The sequence below is a fragment of the Anomaloglossus baeobatrachus genome, chromosome 11 (genome assembly GCF_048569485.1).
Source record: "Anomaloglossus baeobatrachus isolate aAnoBae1 chromosome 11, aAnoBae1.hap1, whole genome shotgun sequence".
In the NCBI taxonomy this organism is placed as follows: domain Eukaryota; kingdom Metazoa; phylum Chordata; class Amphibia; order Anura; family Aromobatidae; genus Anomaloglossus; species Anomaloglossus baeobatrachus.
In genome coordinates, this window is record NC_134363.1 from 74,202,428 (window position 1) to 74,228,493 (window position 26,066).

Sequence of the window (26,066 nt, forward strand, 5' to 3'; positions counted from 1 at the left end):
GCCGAGATCACGGCGGCAATTGCTGGGGTGCAGTTTCTGTGCCCTCATGATCGCCAGAATGTACCAGTACGTCCAAGGTTGAGAAGTTACTGCCAAATAGGTACATACAGGGTCATGAAGGGGTTAAATAAACACTAGAGTGCGCTCCTCATTAATTTAGTAAATTTAAACTATATTTCTATTGATAAAAAAAATCAATACAACTAATATAATCCATAATGTTTCGATGTTATATGTACTGTGTGCCGGCTATATACCAGCTTTATAAACTCGTGTTTTCTTAGAGCTGAAAGAAACCAAGACTAAAGGGTACTGTACACGCTGCAATATCGGTATCAATATCGCTAGCGAGCGTACCCGCCCCCATCGGTTGTGCGTCATGGGCAAATCACTGCCCGTGGCGCACAACATCGCTTACACCTGTCACACGGACTTACCTTCCCTGCGATGTCCCTCTGCCCAGCGATCCGCCTCCTTTCTAAGCGGGCGGTTTGTGCGGCATCACAGCGACGTTATACGGCAGCCATCCAATAGCAGAGGAGGGGCGGAGATGAGCGGACGGAATATCCCGCCCACCTCCTTCCTTCCTCGTTGCCGGTTGACGCAGGTAAGGAGATGTTCGTCACTCCTGCGGTGTCACACATAGCGATGTGTGATGCCACAGGGACGACGAACAACCAGCGGCAAACCCCACCAACGATATTTGGTAAAGGAGCGACGTTTCAACGATCCACGATTTTTGATGTTTTTGCAATTGTTGAACGTTGCTCCTTGGTGTCACACACTGCGATGTCGCTAACGGTGCCGGATGTGCATCACTAACAACGTGACCCCAACAATATATCGTTAGCGATGTTGCAGCGTGTAAATGGCCCTTAAGCCTGCAGATATTTCTAGGATGTTGTCTGAGATGCTGTAGATAAGATGTACTCACAGAAACGAGAACACGCCAGTTCTGTTCAGGCAGAATTATTCTTGAAATCTGATGTGTTTATGTTTTGCTTACGATTTGTTGATATTGAAGTTCCACATTCTTTGGTCGGGACATAGCAACTCCATATGGTCGCTGTGAGCTCGAGGTTTTATTTGTACCCTTTTACAAAATTCCTCTCTCACAGATACTTGGCAAATGAGATTTAATGTTGATAAATGTAAAGTAATGCACCTAGGACGGAGTAATCCTACAACTGCGTATACATTAAATGGAAGCAAACTCTAGACTACAGAACAGGAGAAGGACTTGGGTATTCTCATTACAAATAAGCTGAGCAGCAGAACTCAATGTCAAGCAGCAGCTGCTAAAGCAAACAAGATTTTAGGGTGTATAAAAAGAGAGATTAGATCCCGTGATCCCAACGTATTGTTACCCCTCTATAAATCACTTGTAAGGCCACATCTGGAATATGGGATCCAGTTTTGGACTCCACATTTTAAAAAGGACATTCAGAAGTTAGAGTCAGTTCAAAGGCAGGCAACTAGACTATTACAAGGAATGGAAGGCCTCACATATGATGAGAGGTTGAAAAAGTTAGATATGTTTAGCTTAGAAAAGGAGATCTCATTTATATGTATAAATACATGTGTGGTCAATATAAAGGACTGGCACATGACTTATTTCTTCCGAAAACAATACTAAGGACCAGGGGGCACTCACTGCGAGTGGAAGAAAAGCGATTCCAGCAGCTAAATAGGAAAGGGTGCTTTACAGTTAGAGTAGTCAGACTGTGGAATACCCTACCACAAGAGGTAGTAATGGCAGATACCATAACAGCTTTCAAAAAAGGGCTGGATGATTTCCTCAGTACACATAACATTGTTGGTTATAAAAGACTTAGTGACCAAATGTAGAACTGGTGGAGGAAGGTTGAACTAGATGGACCTAGGTCTTTTTTCAACCTTAGTAACTATGTAACATTAATAAGGATCTCATATACCTTTTATATCTATTTTAACTGTCACTTTATTCTAAATACAATTATAGTGCTTTCAGATCAGCTGTCAAGATCAGGTCTTTGTTGGATTTCCCATAACAAAAGGTGGAAAATATTGGCATATTCAGCAGTCACAGTTTTCTTCGCCAAACAACCCAAACAGAAGAAACAAAAGGATACACAAATGTAGCCACAGGTGGGATTTCTTACCTTTATGAGTCTTCGCTTTAGGACTTTGGCTACATAGGATATTGCAGATCTGTCTGACCGGTGACTCTTGGTACATGCTTGTGTCCTAACTTGCAAAGTGGGGGGTTGGCTTTCTCGGACAGGCAGTATAAATGTCCCAGAATTCTTTTAGAAAAGCAATTCTAGGTATTCTTGGAATGTCAGTGACCCATCTATCCTTATAGTATACTAATGCTGAGTACTTAGACTGTTGCATCTCCCATAGGTACACACTAGTAGGCTGTCTGCTTTTAAACTACATACATTTGAAAGGTTTGGTATGGACAAGTTTAGGATTATTTGGTTTCCAAGGAAGATTAATATTCCACATGTTCTCTGCCTGGTTCATTGGTTGTGCACATAAAAAAACCCAATGAATGGGAAGTAATATATTTGGGAAGTGTCTGTATACTGTACCTTGTTACTACAGAAGGACGATGAAGACATACTGTGCATATTGAAGATGAAAGGTCTGAGTTGGCTAATGGAGCAATACTGTATCAACACCAGAGAACCCACGAGAGGAGATGGAGTGGGGGGGCATAAGGGCTTATTTTAGACAGGACTTAAGCTACTTTCACACTTGCATTGTTTTGCATCAGTCACAATCCGTCGCCTTGAGGAATAACGGTATCTTGCAAAATATTTTACAAGAATCAGTTTTTTGCCCATAGACTTCTATTAGCGACAGATTGTGACTAATGGCCCTGCGTTGCATCCGCGGCGTGACGGATCAGTCGTTTACTGACTGACCGTCAGGCTGGAGCAATGCTGAATGTAACATTTTTTGTATGCGGCGGATCGTTTTTTTTACTGTGAGCATGCGCACAGTAAAGACCATGATCTGTAAATTCAGTAACAGCGGCCGGAATGATCAGCTGATCGGCCGGCGGCCGCCTTTTGTGAACGATCAGCTGATCGCCCAGCGGCCGTCTTTTGTGAATGGAAATCAGAATAGATCTGGCTCAACTATAGAAACTGGGGTGCTCGGAAACAAAAATAGTCCAATACTAGAAAAAGAAGCTCCGGCACACCACAAGAAAAAGCAAAACAAGATCCGAGATAGTGCACTAACGTTGTTTTATTGAAACAAAGAAGTTTTTTTTCAAATAAGTCTGTCCCCGATGTTTCAGTCCCAGATGGACTTTTTTCGAGGATTAAATCAGACTGGTGACATAAATAACAAAAAGAACATAATATTACACAAAGTAAAAACATGATCACGGTTACAAAATAACAATTATCCAGAGTATTTCAAGAGAGAAGGGAGATTACATCTCATACAAGTTTAAACAATGTCTTCAAGCATAACAAACAAGGGTTTGCATCTTTATCCCTATGTGTCAATTAACATAACATATCCCGAAGAAGTCCATGGGAAATACACATATCAGATGATATGATAGAGGTGACAAGATACAAAATCGTACATAAAACGTACCTAGATGTGAAAATTAATGATTATGATGCACCAATAGGAATGACGTACAGACATCTATGAGTGGGGGAAGACTATACTCTTAGGGGCACTTTGCACACTACGACATCGCAGGTGCGATGTCGGTGGGGTCAAATTGAAAGTGTCGCACATCCGGCGTCGCAGGCGATATCATAGTGTGTAAATCCTTTTTTATACGATTAACGAGCGCAAAAGCGTCGTAATCGTGTCATCGGTGTAGCGTCGGTCATTTCCATAATTTCGGAAGGACCGATGTTACGATGTTGTTCCACGTTCCTGCGGCAGCACACATCGCTGTGTGTGAAGCCGCAGGAGCGAGGAACATCTTTTACCTGCATCCTACGGCTCACGCCGGCTATGCGGAAGGACAGAGGTGGGCGGGATATTTACGTCCCGCTCATCTCCACCCCTCCGCTTCTATTGGCCGCCTGCCGTGTCACGTCGTTATGACGCCGCACGACCCGCCCCCTTAATAAGATTGACGTCGCAGGGCAGGTGAGTGCATGTGAAGCTGCCGGTGCGATAATGTTCGCTACAGCAGCTATCACAAGATATCGCAGCTGTGACGGGGGCGGGGACTATCGTGCTCGGCATCGCAAGCATCGGCTTGCGATGTCGTAGTGTGCAAAGTACCCCTAAGTCTAAATGAGAAAAACGAGAATTAGAGAATCATTCTAAAGCAGTCCTGTCAGTATGAGCATAACGCAAGATAGTAGAGCAAGCTGAATACCTGTGTATGCATATATGAAGAGATGTCTATGGTCTTGTAAGATACTGGTAGTATTAGATATCCATGGGATTGACATAATCTAGAAATATGCATAAGCATGTATGTTATACAATAAAAGAGACTTTATGTATAATTATACAAGTTAATGGTAAGGCTGGTACCTTGTGACATGAGAAGAACTGTATGTACATGGAACCAGTGTCGCTGTGTGTTACACTTGTCAGTTCTTTATCAGGAGAACATATAAGGAATGTATTCAAGAAAAACCTTGTATTGAGAGGATAGAAGAGGAATAGCCACATAAGATATTGTAGACATACCATAACCTTATCTAAATGGAGAAATATACTGCCCTCTGACCAGGTATTTACAGCCAAATTGCAGGTCAGAATATAGGATATTCCCAAAGGGATGTCTGTGTAGAAGAAGGGAGACTGTTAGATAAATGATACAGAATTAGATCAGAGTAATGTGAAAGGTGAAATACCTTATGATAGGTCAGTATGAGGACCAGTGCAAGGAGGTGGCGTAATACCATGTTAGGTCAGTGTTAGGACCAGTGCAAGGAGGAGACGTTATCTATAATCATAGGAGCAAAGTGTTAGGTATTAACTAGCCAAATACAATATAATGTGTGCAAAGAGAATCGCAGGAGGAACATACCTATGACAACATGCAAGATGAGGGTCCAGGCTGGTGTGTTCGCTGGTGCTGTGATGGCCGTGTTATATATGCTGGGAACACTGCACACCTGTGCTCACCTCCTGGTTAGAAAGTGGAGCGCAGCGTGACCCAGTGGAACGCACGCTGGCGCATGCGCAGTAGCGATCTGCATCGCGCATGCGCACAGTGTGGAAGACGTTCCTGGAAAACAGAAGTTGTGGTAGGAGGTGGTGCCAGACGCTATGTATCTGCGTTCACTTCCTCGTTAGGGAGTGGTACGCAGCAGGACTTACTGAACCGCACATTAGCGTATGCGCAGCAGCGACCTACGTCGCGCATGCGCACAGCGCAGAGTGGTGGTGACGCTCCATAGGAGGTATGATAGGTGGTGTCTAAGTAGCGCTGGCCCGCGCTTGCGCAGAGTGACTGGGAACTGCTAATAGGAACTAAAGGGTAGTAACACATACTTTCATACTGACCATATAGTGCAGGATCTGCGTGGAGCTATAGTGATGGTATAAGATCTAATAAGGACAGGTGAATCAGTGAGGTTACTGTGCAGTACAGGTGAATCACGTGGTGAAGGGAACCTAAAAAGATAAAAAAGAGGTTAATGTTGCATTGGGATATGAAGGAACAGATTAGTAACAAGAAAGGTAGTAACTGAAGAGTAATCACTGCATGAAAGAAAAAGGAGAATAACATGATACAAGAGCATGATAATATTACAGTATTTTTATGTCAAAAATTGTTAATATCAACAACAAGATACTGTAGAACCCTGAAGTCCTAGGGGACAACCTATGTGTATGTGAATACAGAACTAGAACTGAACTTCATATTCACGGTTTAACCCCTTCGGTTCCAGAGTGGCTAGTGTATGGATCCAAAAAGCTTCTGTTTCCTTTAATCTACGGATCCTATCACCACCCCTGCGTGCATTCGGGATATGTTCAATAATTTGAAACTTTAATTGGGCCACTGTGTGATTGGCTGCTGCAAAATGGTATGGGATTGGAAGGAGGGTCTCTCCACAACGTATAGTGGATTTATGTTTACTTATGCGATCCCGGATATGTTGGGTAGTTTCCCCAACATATCCGAGACCGCATGGGCACTTGATGAGACAGATTACAAATGATGATTCACAAGTAAAAAATCCCTTGATATGAAAAATCTTACCCGTATGTGGATGTGTAAATGTGGGACCGTTAGTGAGATTGTTACACTGGAAACAGTGCAGGCATGGAAAATTACCCACTTTAGGAGTACCCAAAAATGTCTGGCGCGAGTGGGTTGTAGTTGGCCCAATGCCCGCTCTCACCAGGTTGTCCCTAAGATTTCTGGGTCTCTTGTGGCAAAAAAAGAGGAAGTGTGGAGAATTCTGTAATGGATGGATAAGCTTTCTGCAGCAGTGGCCAATGTCTAGAAAAGATGCCCTTGAAAATGGGTGGGAAGGGGTGATATGTTTGAACACACGCAATACGGGATTTGTCATTGTCATGTTGGTAAGTGGAGGTAGGAGAGGACCAGTTGTGTGCAATAGAGTGGGGGTAACCTCTTGAGGTGAATTTATTCCCCATCTCCTGAAACCTTGAGATGCGTTTAGTGGGATCCGAGACTATCCGCTCGATCCTCCTATGCTGAGAGATGGGAAGCGCCTTTTTGGTATGTGAGGGATGGCAGCTGGAGTATAGTAACAAACTATTTCTGTCCATGGGTTTGACATACAGGTCTGGGCTAATGTTACCTTCAGGTGATAATATGACCATAGTGTCCAGAAAGTTAATCTGGATCGGATCACTATGTATAGTGAAAGTTAAGGCTGCTTTACACGGTACGACCGATTGTTCAATTTCACAATCGATCATACCCGCCCCCGTCCTTTTTGCGTCACGGGCAAATCGCTGCCCGTGGCGCACAAAGTCGGTAACCCCCCGTCACATGTACTTACCTCCCGTCCGACCTCGCTGTGGGCGGCAAAACGTCCACTTCCTGGAGTGGGAGGGACGTTCGGCGTCACAGCGAAGTCACACGGCCGCCGGCCAATAGAAGCAGAGGGGCGGAGATGAGCGGGACGTAAACATCCCGCCCACCTCCTTCCTTCCACATAGCCGGCGAGAGCCGCGGGTTGCAGGTAAGTGATGTTCATCGTTCCCGGAGTGTCACACGGAGTGACGTGTGCTACCCCGGGAACGATGAACAATTAAATTAAACGATATTATGAAACCTAACCAGCAGTACAAGACTCACGATTTGTGAGTGATACTGCGTCGCTAGGAGGTGTCACACAGGCCGGCATCGCAAGCGATGCCTGATGTGCGTCACAAAAACCGTGACCCCGACGATCTATCGCACGATAGATCTTCTGGTGTAAAGCAGCCTTTAGACCTGGTGTGTAGGATCAGATATTGTACCGCCCCGTGGGCTCGGCCGGCTGCTGAGCCGCTCAGATCCTTGCTCGTACGGTGGGTGGATCAAGCTCCTCAAGGACCCGGGGGTCACGTCGCTCTGCAAGGGGGTTGGCGTTACACGCAGGGACTTTGGTCGGGAGTTCCACGGCCGGGGCCGCGGTGGTTTGTAAGGGATATAAGTTCATAACGCCACCCACGGGTTGTGGTGAATGGATGGACACCACCGCTGCCATTGACTAGGCCTCCCGGGGACGGTGTTGCGTAGCTTGGTGTTCACCCCTCCGTGGGTAGGGGAGTGATGGTCCCGGGGGCCTGAGGGAGGTGCTGAGGCGGGAGGATGGGTGCGTGCTGGGTGCTGGTGCTGTGCACGGCCCGAAGGCACTGGTGTACTCACTATGATACAACACACTTGAGTCTCTGGTAAACCAAACGGGGTGATGAACGGTGCCCACAGCCGGCTGCAGATTCTCCCTTAACAGGTTGGTGGTTTCCGCCTTTCTCCTGCACCTCTTTATGTGAATGTTTTGACTCCTATGCCTAAGCAACGGTAGTCCGCTCCCCGGCTTGCTGGGTGTCGGGAGAGCCCTGTTTGCCCGCAGACGCTGTCCCCTTGGGTCTCTATGCCTTGGCAGTGGCTCTACCCTAATGGTTGGGCTGTTGTCTTCAGTCGGGTCTTGTGTGGGAACGGTCCTGAAGTCCAGTCCTCAATCAGTTGATTTGACTCAGCCCTGTGGATTCTGGGCTTTGTACTGGGTCTGAGTACCCCTCCTGGTGCTCCGGTTTCCAATCGGCTCCCTGGTTCGGTACCGGCGGGCCACCGCCCGACCCCGGTCCCTACGGTTCCACCGGCTGTAATCTCAGCTCCTGCAGGCGGCCACCACCATCTGCCTCTTTGCCAGAGGTGACTGGGCTCCAACCCAGACACCTGAGTAGACTATTGGCAGACCTGGTCACAGGTCTTCCCTTGAACTTGACTTCTCTCCTCCACTGTCAAACTACTCTCTCCAACTCCTCTCCGCTTTTTCCTGCCTCCAGGCCTATGAACTCCTCGGTGGGTGGAGCCAACCACCTGGCTCCACCCCCCTGGTGTGGACATTAAACCTGGAGGGTGGTGACAAGGTTTTGACGTTTGGCTGCTGTCACCTTTTTAGGGAGGGAGTGTGTGTGCATGGGACTACCTGGGACGACCTGACTAGTCCAGGGCGTCACATTCCCCCTTGGTTTAATGCAGACCATCCGCGGGCTGCCTGTCCATCACTGGTTTATTTTGTAACTGCAAAAAGAAAAACATTTTAAACATTATGCATTTTTTTCCAATCTTCCTTACGGGAGGCACATACTTAAACATTGCAAACGGTAACATTTTTATTAACGGGAAACGGGACCAGATCCTTAAGTCACCCACTCAAACAACGTGAACCTTGATACTGCCCCTAAGAAGCGGGCAGCACCCCTTTTCCCCAGTCCAGGAACGGGCCCAGGCGTTATTTAACGGGACGGGTGCAGGGTTTCACATCTGCTTGTCTTTTCAGAGGCCCCACATCCAGGGGACCCCTGACCCAGAGGATTGCCACCGGTTGCAGTGGTGGCGGGCCTCGGCCATCTATTTCCCGCAGGCCCATCCTCCAGTCTGCCTCTCCGGAGGCTGTGAAACTGGAAGGCCTGTTAAGGGGGGGTGTGTTATTTCCAAGCCCAATAGTGTTTGGGTTGGCCTGCCAGTTCTCGGCCTTGTCTTTATGAAACGGGGCAGTATGGTCCCAACGGGGACTGTTCAACTTGGCAACCAGGTTCCGCTGCCTTTAACTTTGTCAATCAGGTGAAAGCCTCGGGTGATTAGTGCTCATTCATTCAGCTATTTACACAATCAACATATTGCACGCCTAAATGGCAGTCTCCCTTTACCTAAGCGGGGGGCTTACCTAGGTTGGAGCGTGTGGACCTCCTGGGCCCAGTGGTGTCAGGGGAAGGGAGTAGGACCGAGGGGACAACCGGTCCCTCTTCCCGTGCGTCAGGTATGGCAGGTGGTCCAGGTGGGCCTCGTACGTCTTGGAATACACGATCACATCATCCAAATACAATAGAACAGTCTCGAAGTTGAGATGCCCCAAACAGCACTCCATGAGCCGTTGGAAGGTCCCAGGGGCATTGCACAGCCCGAACGGCATACTATTGAACTCGCAGAGTCCCATGGGGATAGCAAATGCAGTCTTCTCACGATCTTACTGCGCAACTGCCACCTGCCAGTATCCACTGGTAAGGTCAAGGGTAGAGAAATAATTAGCAGTCTTTAATGCAGCCAGCGACTCTTCGATGCGGGGGAGAGGGTAGGCATCCTTATGCGTTATCTGGTTGATCTTCCGGGAATCCACACACATTCTCATGGTATCATCTTTCTTCTTTACCAGCACCAATGGAGCTGCCCAGGGACTACAACTATCCCAGATGACCCCTGCCTCCTTCATGTTCCTCAACGCTCTGGTGCATTGATAGTGTGCTGGTGGTATCGGCCTATACCTTTCCTTAATGAGTGGATGTGTGCCTGAGGGGATATGATGTTGAACCCCTTTAATCCTCCCGAAGTCTAGCGGGTGCTTTCTGAAAACCTGCCCATACTCCTGTACTACCCTGTATACCCCGTCTTTGTGGTGTACCGGGGTAGATTCAGTGCCGACATGTAACTCCCTTCACCACTCCTAGTTGCGTAGATGGGGTGTCACTGCTCATGTTGGGTGTAGGGGTAGTGGGGGTGGCCTCATGGATGGCGTGGGTGTCTATGGTGAACAGCTTAGCGTTGGTGGCGTAGCGGGGGAGCCTAACCTCTTCCTCCACGCAATTCAGCACTTTCACAGGCGCTCTCCCCTTCTTGACGTCAATCACCCCTCTGGCTACCATTACTGTTACACCAATGTCGGGTAATCCAATCCCTGGGGGCCTACTGCTGCCCTACACCAAATCATCATCTCGCTGCTTGGCGGGACCACCAAAGGGGCTGCGTCCATCACCCGCACTCCACCAATCTCAACACCCATCAGGTTCACTTGCTGCCGGTGCAGGAGGGTCCGGATCTCACGCTGTAGGGTCCTCTGCCGACCTCCTCCTGCAGTGGCAGACAGCTGCTGCAGCAGGCCCGGTGTCCATCAGGGTCATAGTCCACTGCCAGGGAGATGATGGGGCGGCCTCCAACATACCGGTCTCGCCAATCAGCCAGGCCGTGAGGGTCTACTCCTGAGGATTGGCCCTTGGCCTCAGGGGTTGCTCGTTTAACAGGTATCGACTAGAGTAATGGCCAGGCTTGTTGCACCTGTAGCACACAGGCGGCCCATACCGCGGGTCGGTGTTCTTCCTCCGCTGCATCCAAGGGACTTCCTCCGGGCTGTCGGCGAGCTGGATCTTCTCCTGGGGCTTGACTCTCGTCGGTAGCTGGAGTGTGGCGAGGATCCGGGTGAGATCTTCATTCATGCGTCGGACCTGCAAGGCCAGCGCTTGTATCGTCCCGACAGGTGCGGCAGGGACCGGTAGAGCCAAGGGAGGGGGTGCTACAGACACGGGTGCGGTTTCGACCGGCCAAGGGGTCGCGTCAGGTGCGCCAACGGTTGGTGCTTGTAGGGCCTTAATGGCCCGCTCCTTTAGTACTGTAAAGTCTAGGTCGGCGTGCTCCAAAGTCCATAACCGCAGCTGTTTGCAATCTTCAGCAGACCCCAGTCCCTGCAGAAACTGCTCCACTAACATCTTGTTGCTGTCAGCCTCACTGTCCAGAGGGCTGTCTGCAGGTGCAAGGCATAGTCTCTTATACTGTCCGCGGGCCGTTGCCGACATTGGTAGAACTGCATCCGCAACTCAGCCTCGGTGCGGGTTTCAAAGGCAGTCTGGAGTTTTTCGAAGATAGTGGTCACCGAGGCCCGGTCCGCGTCCGTCCAGGTCTCCGTCTCCTGCTCGGCCACGCCGTTCAGCTGCTCGAGCACTACCGTTTCACGCTGTCTGCCAGTCATCGCATACAAGTCAAGAATCAGGTTTATCTTTTTCCGGAACATCTGTAAGGCATCAGGCTTTCCATCGTACTGGGGTAGCCAGGTAGCACCGGGCACGTGTGGCAGGGAGATCGGCATTACCTCTGCGACCACTGGAACCGCGGCCTCCCCCGCTCCTGCGACCGGAGCGAGGGCCGCCACATTCCCGTCTTCGGACGCCGCCGCTCCCGCAGCTGATGCCCTTTCGCCATCTCCGGTAGGTACGGACATCTTCTTCCCGTCCCCCCCTTGGTCTTTTAAGGGCACTCTCCTTGCTTTTTGCACTGTTCTGCTCTCAGGGGGCGGGGCTTCACTTTTTCGCGCCCTTTATGCTTGGAGAAGACGGCTTGGGCGGGAAACTTCGCGCCACAGGAAGGTGACAAGATCGCGGATTCTACAATTTTTCAGCAGGACGCCGCTAACGATAATTTCAAGGTGCACTTCCACAGGTAAGTGGACGGTTCTATCCTGATCATAGACGCCAGAAGAGTCGATGTGTACTGCCCCGCGGGCTCGGCCGGCTGCCGAGCCGCTCGGATCCGTGCTCGTACGGTGGGTGGCTCGAGCTCCTCACGGACCCGGGGGTCACGTCGCTCTGCAAGGGGGTTGGCGCTACACGCAGGAACTTCGGTGGGGAACTCCACGGCCGGCGCCGTGGTGGTTTATAAGGGATATAAGTTTGTAACGCCACCCACGGGTTGTTTTGAGTGGATGGACACCACCGCTGCCATTGACTAGGCCTCCCGGGGACGGTGTTGCGCAGCATGGTGTTCACCCCTCCGTGGGTGGGGGAGTGATGGTCCGGGGGGCGCGAGGGTGGTGCTGGGTGCGTGCTTGTGCGGTGCGCGGCCCGAAGGAACTGGTGTACTCACTATGATACAACACGCTGGAGTCTCTGGTAAACCAAACGGGGTGATGAACGGTGCCCGCAGCTGGCTGCAGCTTCTCCCATAACAGGTGGCTCTACCCTAATGGTTGGGCTGTTGTCTTCAGTCGGGTCTTGTGTGGGAAAGGTCCTAAAGTCCAGTCCTCAATCAGTTGATTTGACTCTGCACTGTGTATTCTGGGCTTCATACTGGGTCTGAGTACCCCTCCTGGTGCTCCGGTTTCCAATCGGCTCCCCGGTTCGGTACCGATGGGCCACCGCCCGACCCCAGTCCCTACGGTTCCACCGGCTGTAATCCCAGCCCATTCAGGAGGCCACCACCGTCTGCCTCCTTGCCAGAGGTGACTGGGCTCCAACCCAGACACCTGAGTAGACTATTGGCAGACCTGGTCACAGGTCTTCCCTTGAACTTGACTTCTCTCCTCCACTGTCAAACTACTCTCTCCAACTCCTCTCAAGAACTACTGCTTTTTCCCACCTCCAGGCCTGTGAACTCCTTGGTGGGTGGAGCCAACCGCCTGGCTCTGCCCCCCTGGTGTGGACATCAAACCTGGAGGGTGGTGACAAGGTTTTGAAGTTTGGAACACCATTCTAAGTCCGAACTGGGTGCAAAAACCCAAAAAACATCACTATGGGGAGATAAGGTATGCACACCAGTGACTATGTGAGGGGAATACATGAAATAGCAGAAACTGCTGTGTGAATACTGACTTGAAAAATCCAATAGCTATATGCAAGAGTGAAAATGGGAAAAATGGAATCTGCATTACTGCCATGAACATATGAATCAAGAGAAATTTAGCTACTGAATTGATCAATGCAATAGAGCCCCAACACTACGCCAAAGTATTTCTCTACGTTGGGGTCCCTAGCTTGTGTGTGTCCTCTCATGCAGTTAAAAAACTTACCGTGTATGGGAAGCTGAGACCCAGGCTATTTATGCGTATGATATGGATTGGCAATAGGTGTGGTTGGGGAGGGTTCACAAACGAAAAAATACTAACAAATAGGAATAACGTTTGGAACACCATTCTAAGTCCGAACTGGGTGCAAAAACCCAAAAAAACATCACTATGGGGAGATAAGGTATGCACACCAGTGACTATGTAAGGGGAATACATGAAATAGCAGAAACTGCTGTGTGAATACTGACTGGTGTGCATACCTTATCTCCCCATAGTGATGTTTTTTTTTGGGTTTTTGCACCCAGTTCGGACTTAGAATAGTGTTCCAAACGTTATTCCTATTTGTTAGTATTTTTTCGTTTGTGAACCCTCCCCAACCACACCTATTGCCAATCCATATCATACGCATAAATAGCCTGGGTCTCAGCTTCCCATACACGGTAAGTTTTTTAACTGCATGAGAGGACACACACAAGCTAGGGACCCCAACGTAGAGAAATACTTTGGCGTAGTGTTGGGGCTCTATTGCATTGATCAATTCAGTAGCTAAATTTCTCTTGATTCATATGTTCATGGCAGTAATGCAGATTCCATTTTTCACATTTTCACTCTTGCATATAGCTATTGGATTTTTCAAGTCAGTATTCACACAGCAGTTTCTGCTATTTCATGTATTCCCCTTACATAGTCACTGGTGTGCATACCTTATCTCCCCATAGTGATGTTTTTTTGGGTTTTTGCACCCAGTTCGGACTTAGAATGGTGTTCCAAACGTTATTCCTATTTGTTAGTATTTTTTCGTTTGTGAACCCTCCCCAACCACACCTATTGCCAATCCATATCATATGCATAAATAGCCTGGGTCTCAGCTTATCTCCCCATAGTGATGTTTTTTTGGGTTTTTGCACCCAGTTCAGACTTAGAATGGTGTTCCAAACGTTATTCCTATTTGTTAGTATTTTTTCGTTTGTGAACCCTCCCCAACCACACCTATTGCCAATCCATATCATACGCATAAATAGCCTGGGTCTCAGCTTCCCATACACGGTAAGTTTTTTAACTGCATGAGAGGACACACACAAGCTAGGGACCCCAACGTAGAGAAATACGTTGGCGTAGTGTTGGGGCTCTATTGCATTGATCAATTCAGTAGCTAAATTTCTCTTGATTCATATGTTCATGGCAGTAATGCAGATTCCATTTTTCACATTTTCACTCTTGCATATAGCTATTGGATTTTTCAAGTCAGTATTCACACAGCAGTTTCTGCTATTTCATGTATTCCCCTTACATAGTCACTGGTGTGCATACCTTATCTCCCCATAGTGATGTTTTTTGGGGTTTTTGCACCCAGTTCGGACTTAGAATGGTGTTCCAAACGTTATTCCTATTTGTTAGTATTTTTTCGTTTGTGAACCCTCCCCAACCACACCTATTGCCAATCCATATCATACGCATAAATAGCCTGGGTCTCAGCTTCCCATACACGGTAAGTTTTTTAACTGCATGAGAGGACACACACAAGCTAGGGACCCCAACGTAGAGAAATACTTTGGCGTAGTGTTGGTGCTCTATTGCATTGATCAATTCAGTAGCTACATTTCTCTTGATTCATATGTTCATGGCAGTAATGCAGATTCCATTTTTCACATTTTCACTCTTGCATATAGCTATTGGATTTTTCAAGTCAGTATTCACACAGCAGTTTCTGCTATTTCATGTATTCCCCTTACATAGTCACTGGTGTGCATACCTTATCTCCCCATAGTAAGGTTTTGAAGTTTGGCTACTGTCACCTTTTTAGGGAGGGGTGGTGTGTGCATGGGACTACGTGGGACGATCTGACTAGTCCAGGGTGTCACAATATCATGATAGAAATTGTTGAGAGAGTCAATGTCACCTTGCCAAATGACAAAAATATCATCAATGAATCTTCTCCAAATGATGCTATGTTGTACCCATAGGGGATGATTATAGATGTATCTGTCCTCAAAAAATGCATTATATATATTTGCATATGGAGGCGCCATGTTTTAGCCCATCGCTGTGCCCCACTGCTGCATGTAAAATTGGTCATCAAAAAGAAAGAAATTATGACCTAATACTATTTGGAGTAGGTCCATACAGAAAGTGTGCTGGGCCGGAGGAAGGGTACCGTGTTGTTCTAAGAACCAGTCTACTGATTGAATGCCATTGTGTGCTCAATGCTCGTATAAAGGCTATTCACGTCTAGACTAACCAACAAACAACCAGGTGGGATGGAAGGTAAACCCCTTATTTGAGTCAAGAAATCTGAGGTATCTTTCAGATAAGATGGTATCAAGGGAACCAATGGTGTAAGAATCCTGTCTATCGTGATGGCTAAAGGCCCCGTCACACTAAACAACATCGCTAGCAACATCGCTGGTAACGAACAACTTTTGTGACGTTGCTAGCGATGTTGCTGTGTGTGACATCCAGCAACAACCTGGCCCCTGCTGTGAGGTCGTTGGTTGTTGCTGAATGTCCTGGGCCATTTTTTAGTTGTTGCTGTCCTGCTGTGAAGCACAGATCGCTGTGTGTGACAGCGAGACAGCAACAACTAAATGTGCAGGCAGCAGGAGCCGGCTTCTGCAGAGGCTGGTAACCAATGTAAACATCGGGTAACCAAGAAGCCCTGTCCTTGGTTACCCGATATTTACCTTCGATACCAGCCTCTCTCACTGCCTGTGCTGCCGGCTCCTGCTCTGTGCACATGTAGCTAGCTGCAGGACACATCGGGTTAATTAACCTGATGTGTGCTGTAAGTAGGAGAGCAGGGAGCCAGCGCTCAGTGTGCGCTGCTCCCTGCTCTCTGCACGTGTGGCTGGACACTGGTTGCTGGTGAGCTCACCAGCAACTCGTGTAGCCACGCTCCAGCGATCCCTGCCAGGTCAGGTTGCTGGTGGGATCGCTGGAGCGTCGCAGTGTGACAGCTCACCAGCAACCTCCTAGCAACTTACCAGCGATCCCTATCGTTGTTGGGATCGCTGGTAAGTTGCTTAGTGTGACGGTACCTTTAGGGAGACAGAATCGATTCCATCGAGGCCATAATGGGGCGCCTGGGGGGTCTCTGGAGGTCTTTGTGAATCTTAGGCAATATATAGAAGACTGGTGTCACCGGGTTGGTTTTAATGAGGAACTCTGCCAACTTTGTGTCGATGGTGTCATGTAGTAGATGATGTTGCAACGTGCAAAGCCACCCTTAGTCTAAATGAGACAAACGAGAATTAGAGAGGAGACGTTATCTATAATCATAGGAGCAAAGTGTTCATGTCACAAGGTACCAGCCTTACCATTAACTTGTATAAATATACATAAAGTCTCTTTTATTGTATAAAATACGTGCTTATGCATATTTCTAGATTATGTCAATCCCATGGATATCTAAAGGCCCCGTCACACTAAGCAACATCGCTAGCAACATCGCTGCTAACGAACAACTTTTGTGACGTTGCTAGCGATGTTGCTGTGTGTGACATCCAGCAACAACCTGGCCCCTGCTGTGAGGTCGTTGGTTGTTGCTGAATGTCCTGGGCCATTTTTTAGTTGTTGCTCTCCCGCTGTGAAGCACAGATCGCTGTGTGTGACAGCGACAGAGCAACAACTAAATGTGCAGGCAGCAGGAGCCGGCTTCTGCGGAGGCTGGTAACCACAGTAAACATCGGGTAACCAAGAAGCCCTGTCCTTGGTTACGCGATATTTACCTTTGTTACCAGCCTCCGCCGCTCTCACTGTCACTGCCGGCTCCTGCTCTGTGCACATGTAGCTGCAGGACACATCGGGTTAATTAACCTGATGTGTGCTGTAGCTAAGAGAGCAGGGAGCCAGCGCTAAGCGGTGTGCGCTGCTCCCTGCTCTGTGCACATGTAGCTGCAGCACACATCGGGTAATTAACCCGATGTGTGCTGTAACTAGGAGAGCAGGGAGCCAGCGCTCAGTGTGCGCTGCTCCCTGCTCTCTGCACGTGTAGCTCCGTGCGCTGGTAACCAAAGATAAATATTGGGTTGGTTACCCGATATTTACCTTAGTTACCAAGCGCAGCATCTTCCACGCGGCTCTGGGGGCTGGTCACTGGTTGCTGGTGAGCTCACAAGCAACTCGTGTAGCCACGCTCCAGCGATCCCTGCCAGGTCAGGTTGCTGGTGGGATCGCTGGAGCGTCGCAGTGTGACATCTCACCAGCAACCTCCTAGCAACTTACCAGCGATCCCAATCGTTGTTGGGATCGCTGGTAAGTTGCTTAGTGTGACTGGACCTTAATACTACCAGTATCTTACAACACCATAGACATCTCTTCATATATGCATAGACAGGTATTCAGCTTGCTCTACTATCTTGCGTTATGCTCATACTGACAGGACTGCTTTAGTATGATTCTCTAATTCTCGTTTTTCTCATTTAGACTTAGGGGTACTTTGCACACTACGACATCGCAGCACATCCTGCGTCGTTGTCATTGGAGTACCGTATGTGAATCCTTTTTAATATGATTAACAAGCGCAAAAGTGTCGAAATTGTATGATCGATATAGTGTCGGGCATTTCCATAATGTCGCTGCAGCGACAGTTACGATGTTGTTCCTCGTTCCTGCAGCAGCACAGATCGCTGTGTATGAAGCCGCAGGAGCGAGGAACATCTCGTTACCTGCATCCCGCCTGCAATGAGGAAGGAAGGAGGTGGGCGGGATGTTTACGTCCCGCTCATCTCCACCCCTCCGCTTTTATTGGCCGCCTGCCGTGTGACGTCGCTGTGACGCTGCACAACCCGCCCCCTTAGGAAGGAGGTGGGTCGCCGGCCAGAGCGACGTCGCAGGGCAGGTAAGTGCATGTGAAGCTGCCGTAGCGATAATTTTCGCTACGGCAGCTATCACAAGATATCGCATCTGCGACGGAGGCGGGGACTATCGCGCTCGGCATCGCTAAAATCGGCCTGCGATGTCATAGTGTGCAAAGTACCCCTAAGAGTATAATCTTCCCCCACTCATAGATGTCTGTACGTCGTTCCTATTGGTGCATCATAATCATTAATTTTGACATAAAGGTACGTTTTATGTATGATTTTGTATCTTGTCACCTCTATCATATCATCTATGTGTATTTCCCATGGACTTCTTCTGGATATGTTATGTTAATTGACACATAGGGATAAAGATGCAAACCCTTGTTTGTTATGCTTGAAGACATTGTTTAAACTTGTATGAAATGTAATCTCCCTTCTCTCTTGAAATACTCTGGATAATTGTTATTTTGTAACCATGATCATGTTTTTACTTTGTGTAATATTATGTTCTTTATGTTATTTATGTCACCAGTCTGATTTAATCCTCGAAAAAAGTCCATCTGGGACTGAAACGTCGGGGACAGACTTATTTGAAAAAAACTCCTTTGTTTCAATAAAACAACGTTTGTGGACTCTCCCGGATCTTGTTTTGCTTTTTCTTGTGGTGTGCCGGAGCATCTTTTTCTAGTCTTTTGTGAATGATCAGCTGATCGGCAGGCTGCATTTTGTGAACGATCAGCTGATCGCCCGGCGGTCTCCTTTTCTGACCGATCAGCTGATCGTTCACAAAAGCCGGCTGCAGGTAAAACAGTAAAAAAACAAAAACAAAAACCAACGGATCGTTTTTTTGCAGCATCAGTCACATCAGTTGTGCCACTATCTGCAACACATCTGTTGTATCGGTCACACAACTGATTGTGACGGATGCAAAACAACGCAAGTGTGAAAGCAGCCTTAGTTGAAGTTCCTATAAAGTCAGTCTTAGGGATATCCCAGTGTTCTGGAGGGAACAATAGAAACTTTGACAAGCTCAATATACTGCACTGTACAGTAATTGGCTGTAAAAAAATAAAAAAGAAAGGAGGATAGTGAATCAGGTGTATTTCAGCAAATTAGCAATCCCTCTAAAGCATCGGCCATAGTACCCAGTAAGAAATGTCACCATATAAAGGGTTAGTGGATTTAGAAATACTATAGTCTAATATATAAAGCTGAGTGTATGTGCAGTATGTATTTATGTACTGTATGTCCACTAAAGGAATCAGCACAGTTTCATTTACAATTAGAATTTTGCACATATACCCCATGTGACTCAGGGAACGTCATAGACTATGTTTTGAGGGGAAAATTTATCCCCACTCTTTACAGTTATCTCCAAAAAAAACTGCCTCCATTAAAGTCAATGGAGCTGTGAACTACGGGTCATTAATAGGAGCTCTGATTGGTTGCTATAGGAACAAAAGACATTCTTAGTATAAGAAGCTTATGTGTGAGGTAATATGATGTCAGTGGAGAAAGAGGCAGACAGGGAAAGGGACAGAGATAGAGGCAGACAAAGACAGAGGCAGACAGACCGGGAAAGAGACAGACAGACCGACAAACAGAGAGACAGACAGAGAGACAGACAGAGACAGACAGATAACGAGAGTGACAGATCGAGAGGGAGGGAGACAGAGACAGAGAGAAAAAAAGTCAACTAAGTCAAAAAGGTGATATTTGTCTGTTAACGGTCAGAGTACCTATGTACACCTAAACATTGCATTTATACTAACGTGTGTGTTGTGCCTTATTTTTGCTTCAGCATTACAAAGGGACCTGTCTTCTAACCCACATATACTGTGGAAGGTACCCATGTGCTTGGAAATGTCTTCAAGGGCAAGGTAAACATGCTGAAAGAAACAGAATAATCACTTCTACAAAAAGACCTCAAGAGCACAAGAGCAGTATTTCTTCTTAGCGATACTGTGCCATATAATTTACTAGCTGTAGTATCCGGGCGTTGCCCAGGATAGTAACTGTCTCTCTATCTCTCTCCCAGTCTCTGTGTGTTGCTGTCTTTCTCTCTGTCTGTCTCTTTCCTTGTCTGTCTGTGTCTATGTCGCTGTCTCTCTCTTTCTATCTCTTTGTCTGTATTTGTATCAGTTTATCTGCCTCTTTCTCTGTGTATGTCTCTATGTGTGTGTCTGTCTTTGTCTGTCTATTTCCCCGTCTGTCTTTGTCTGTCTCTTTCCAGGTCTGTCTCTTTCCCCGTCTGTCTTTGTCTGTCTCTTTCCCCGTCTGTCTTTGTCTCTTTCCCCATCTGTCTTTGTCTCTTTCCTCGTCTGTCTCTTTCCCCGTCTGTCTCTTTCCCCGTTTGTCTCTTTCCCCGTTTGTCTCTTTCCACCGTCTGTCTCTTTCCACCGTCTGTCTCTTTGCGGGGCTGTCTCTTTGCAGGGCTGTCTCTTTGCAGGGCTGTCTCTTTGCAGAGCTGTCTCTTTCTCTGTCTCTTTCCCCATCTGTCTCTGTCTGTATCTCTGTCTGTTTTTTCTGTCTCTCTCTATTCGTCTCCCCACCGACATCATATTACCTCATACATAAGCTTCTTATACTAACAGTTTATTTTGTTCCTATAGCAACCAATCACAGCTGCTATTAATAGTCTGAAGCTCCCACCTCAATTCAGTTTAATGGAGGCAGGATTTTGGAGAGTTACTGTAAAGCGCGGGGTTAAATTTTCCCATGAAAACATAGTCTATGATGTTCCCTGAGTCACATGAGGCGTCTGTGCAAAATGTCGTGATTGTAAATGCGACGGTGCAAATTCCTTTAGCGGACATACACACATACATACACACATACATACAATGAGCTTTATATATTAGATTGGGATGAGATTTACTCTGCAAATGAACTTGTCACATTTTTGCACACAAAAAGGTATATAGATGAGAATAAATCCCCATAAATGTGCAGAGGAATTTGAACATTTCACCCAGCTGCTTTGCTCTATGCTCCTCATGACTGCCAGCACTCCTGACACAGTACTAGACAAACCGGTAGTATCAGACTGCATTTGAGGTCTACAATCAGACATATGACCATGTATGACACTTTTCCTGGTAGCAAACAGATTTATGCTCATAGTAGCGAAATAGATGTAGGGTCTGGTCTCTGCTGTAGATGATATAACTCTGCATGCTTTCTACATTGATCTGCATCAGCAGTTGAACACAGATATTGGGAAAACTAAAGGTATTCCCTCTCAAACTAATTTGGGGTACCCCTATGGAGAGATCCTGATCAGCGTCTGGTGGCTCCATGGACTGTTCTTTTATCTGGCTGCAATATAATTTATAATGACGCATTTCTTAAAAGGAGCAATGACTGAATTAATACATCATTGGTACACTCCTAGATTCACATACTGTAGTTATAACTACTAAGTGCCAGTCAATAATTTGTAAATTACATGAGTGTATATATGTGAATGGCTAGAGATGACTGGATTGATCCACACAAGATCAAGTTAAGCGGACTTTACACACAGCGATATCACTAGCGATGTGCGTCAAGGGCAAATCGCTGCTTGTGGCGCACAACATCATTTACACCCGTCACACATACTTACTTGCCTAGCGACGTCGCTGTGGCCGGCGAACTGCCTCCTTTCTAAGGGGGCGGTTCGTTCGGCGTCACTAAGCGGCCGCCCAATAGAAGCGGAGGGGCAGAGATGAGCGGCAGTAACATCCCGCCCACCTCCTTCCTTCCTCTTTGCCAGTGGCCGCAGGTAAGGTGTTGTTCCTCGTTCCTGCGGTGTCACACATAGCGATGTGTGCTGCCGCAGGAATGACGAACAACCTGCGTCCTGCAACAGCAATGATAATCAGGATTAGAACGATCGGTCAACAATCAACGATTAGGTAAGTAATTTTGAATGTTAACGGGTTGTTCGTGCGTTTCACATGCAACGACATCGCTAACGAGGCCGGATGTGCGTCACGAATTCCGTGACCCCAACGACATCTCGTTAGCGATGTCGTTGTGTGCAAAAGTACGCTTTAGAGTTGAATTTCCTTAAATTTGTGGTTTTCTAAATAGATTTTTGTATAACGATAGAGAAATTGCTAATTCCATGTATATGTGCCGCCCCCGTGCCAGCAGCCAGTGCTGCTCGGATCCGGATCTACAGTACGGCTCGAGGGGTTCTCCGGACCCGGGGGTCACGCGGACACTCCAAATAAAAGGGGACGTATTTATACTGGATTGGTTGTAAAATGTCTGTGACGCCACCCACGGTGTGTGGTGAGATGCAGCACCACCGCTGCCGTTGCGGGGCACCCGAGGACGTTGGGCTGGCAGCTGGATGTTAACCCCTCCGTGGGTAGGGATGGATGTCCCGGGGCCCAGTGTGTCTATGCCGAGGATGATGAGTGCAGGGGCCGGCGCACCTGGCCAGGCCGGGGATGTTACTCACAGTCGAATAAAGAACACAAGTCCTGTGGTAAACCAAGGTGATGGTGGCCGGCTGCCGCAGACGGGTGTATCTGATCCCACACCTGGGTTGGTAGTCAAAGTCTCTCTCCTCTGCACTCAGTGTTTTGTAGATAGGACTTCCCGTTTTGAAACACAGGAGTCCCGGTCCTATGGTTTGGAGCCGTGCCCGTCTGACGCTGACCCTTGGAATCTACGGGCCCTGGTGGTTGCCCTATCCCTCTCGGTGGGTGGTTGTCTACTTTTCGGGACTTAGGTTGGGACAGGACCTAAAATCCTGCCCTCAATTGGTTAATTAGCTAGGCCGTTGGTGCTGGTCCTGGCCTCAGGGTCAAAGTACCCTCACTGTGCACACGGTTTCCGGGTCGGTTCTCTGGTGTCGATACTGGCAGGCTCCAACCCTGTCCCGGTCCACCTCGGATCTCCGGCTGCCATCTTCCCGTCTCCTGCAGACTCTGGCTACCGTCTGCTACCTAGCCAAGGTGTCAGGGCTCCGACCCTGGCACCTGTAAGCTTAGCACCTCCACTCCCAACTTCAACTTGAACGTAACGTATCTGACTGTTTTCTCGCCCCGGGCTCTCCAGACACCCTAGGTGGGCGTTCCCTATCCACCTGGTCCTGCCAACTGGTGTGTCCGTCCTTCCGTGAGGGGGGGTGACTAGGGTTTCAGGTCAGCTGATTTAACCCTTCGTGGAATGGGTGTTATGCGGGGGCCTACATGTATAACTACCTGGTTTTCTAGGGTGCTACATATATGCCACCAGAGATTTCTTTCTCTAATAGGACATTGTCAATAACTGTTTATGTTGCATGCAAATTTATTTCATTTTTTTATATTGATTATTTGTATTCATCATGCAGTATACTCATTGTGACGACATGGACTCTCATGGGTTAAAGTTTCTTAACATTCAGCCAGACGTATTGTTCTACTGTGTGGTAACTCATGTTTGCTTAACTATTGTTTGGTACCAGACCCTTCGGATTTACAGCAATAATACCTAAAATATAACTTTTAATAATTACTCTAAAATAGGGAAGGATCACCTTGCCTATGCATAAAATTCAATAGGTTGCGAGATCCTCCATACAACTCGGGGGACTGGCATACCCTGTAAACACGCAATGACACCTACATATAATTGGTGCTGGCAAAATCAACAAATTTAACCGATATGGTCAAGATCATTAATGCAGATGCTCACTTGGATCCCATTCACAGATCAACAGTGGCGTTAATCACTAGAGTGACCATGATACCCACAGGTGTGTGACTAATATGCTTCACATTCGGTTAAACAAATCAGCATTAACCAGGGATTCAAATAGCCAAGTTGTTAACCTGGTTGTGTCTGATAGGGAACAATCTCACCCAATTGCTGGTGTCTTGTCTCCCAAATACGTTCAGTTAGTCCTCATATTCGGCGTTTCCAAAACAGACCCTCACCACACAGGTCCTGGACCCCTTATGAAGGGACTAACTGTCCTCTCCCAGAATCTCCTTCTCCCTTCTCCCGACGCGTTTCCTATATATCATTCATCAGGGGAGTTAATGAGGAGACGACCTCTTACTGGGTTAATCTAGAAAAAATGATAACATGGGGAGAATAAACAGGGGTTCTTTTTTTTATATATATACAGTGGCCCCCAATAGATCTCTCCCTATATAGAAGAAACAAAGAGATTACAACGACTTACCAGACGGTGACAGCATACATCTTATTAGCTGTACACCGCTGCCCAGTCAGAGCACTTTTTAAGTAGTCGCCGCTCTCCTGCTGGCGTCTGACGTCACTTCCATGACTGCGCCCATCGCTTCCGTTCTATGCGGTGGAGCGCATCAGTGGAACGCACAGCGTCCCACAGGAAGTGACGTCAATTCATATCCGGCGCGCTCCTAACACCACATTCGTGATGTAAGAGCGAGACGCATCTGCGCCCGGCAGTCCGCCCCCTCACCCAAATAGGACAGCCCATTGCAAAATACCTTCCCGCGCATGCGCTTAGTCCGTGACGCGGACACTCCAAATGGTGAATGACAAAGTTGTTATATGGTAACATACTATTCATAGAACGGGAGAAAAACCGCCAATACCAGATAATATAAGCAGGTCTCAAGGATACATACCAACAAAAAAACATACACTGGAAAACAGATCGGATATAAAATCTCAAAAATTAAAATGACCAAAAATGTCAGAGAACATTAAAGATACAAGAATACGTTCTAACACTTTACATAGAGCAAGTCAGCTTAAAGAGGGAGGTACTGGAAGGTAATGAGTTTACCATTGCAATAACACTAGGATAAAAAGAAGTGGAAAAATGGGGCTAAGAATATTAACACATATAAGAGGGATAGTAGAAAATACAACTAGCCAACTCCACCACCAACTAAGCTATACTAATGAAACTGTCCCTACCTAGCTGCAGGGGTTGGCACCCTAAAGAACGGTGGTTGGCGCCCCCACTCGTCCGATGACTTTCCCTCCTAGCTACCACTACAGCCTCCACCTACAAAAAGGGTGCATAGGAAATACATTCGTTAAGCCCAAGAGGATGAATAGTTTTTAGTCGGAAGATCCACCTGCACTCCCTCTGGAGGATTTTCTTATCCCAATCACCTCCCCGCCTAAGTGGTAAAACCACATCAATACCTTGGAAGGTGATTTGATTGATGTCTCCCCCATGGAGAGTGTTGAGATGTTTTGCCAGTGGGGTGTCATTCCCAACCCTAACATCTCTCAGATGCTCTCCTATCCTTCTTCTAAATTCTCTCCTAGTCTTACCTATGTATTCTAGTCCACAAGAACACGTGACCTTATATATAACACCTCTGGTGCGGCAGTTGACAAAGCAGCGGATGTCAAATTCCTTCCCTATGTTGGTGCTCCAAAATTTCTTTCCTATTTTCATCGCACTATAGGCCACACACCCACTACAGCAAAAGCAACCCTTAGGACTGCTTCTAAGCCAGTCACAACCTGTGCCCCGATTGTCAACAAAGTGACTATGGGTCAGTCTGTCCTTCGGAGCATTCATTGTAATGTAGTTGTGTATTGCTAATCTAATGTAAATTACCTTAGTAGCCATTGTCGAGTCTGTGAAATGCAGACTCCATGTAGATATCTTCAGTCTTTCTATGCACATCATTTGGATGAACATTGTCCATGCAGCTTGAGATTCATCCAATGGGAGAGGCAATCTTGTCCAACCAATCGATGAGGACGCAGTGTATCCAAGTGGAACGCTGTGGCTATAAAAGAGATTTCTTTAAGCCACCAGGTTGTTGATGGATGCTGATGGATCCAGTCTAAGCTCCTAGGAGCTGACTAGAGGATCAGGATATCTTATGTCTTCAATCTAGGGACTCCGGTTCCGGTTGGAGACCATATCCACAGCCTAGGGATTTCGACTCCAGCTGCCAGGATTGTAACATCATACCAGGACTACCTAAGGAGGACACTCAGGTTGGGACAGTTCAGTCACCTGCTATTGACTTTGCAGACCTCAGACAGCTTCCTAAATCTGGCATTATTCCTTTCTTGGTGGGTGCCCGCCGAAAGCGGGGTG

At 47.5% G+C, this 26,066-nt stretch overlaps 1 protein-coding gene across 1 annotated transcript in view; it reads right to left on the reverse strand.

Moving 5' to 3' along the window:
* LOC142255960 (sulfotransferase 2B1-like) overlaps positions 1–26,066 on the reverse strand; it is a 221,894-nt gene that overhangs the window by 167,486 nt on the left and 28,342 nt on the right. The window contains exon 2 of the mRNA XM_075327422.1: positions 5,491–5,601. The gene's annotated coding sequence lies outside the window, so the exon portion shown is untranslated. The remainder of the gene's footprint in view (positions 1–5,490; positions 5,602–26,066) is intronic.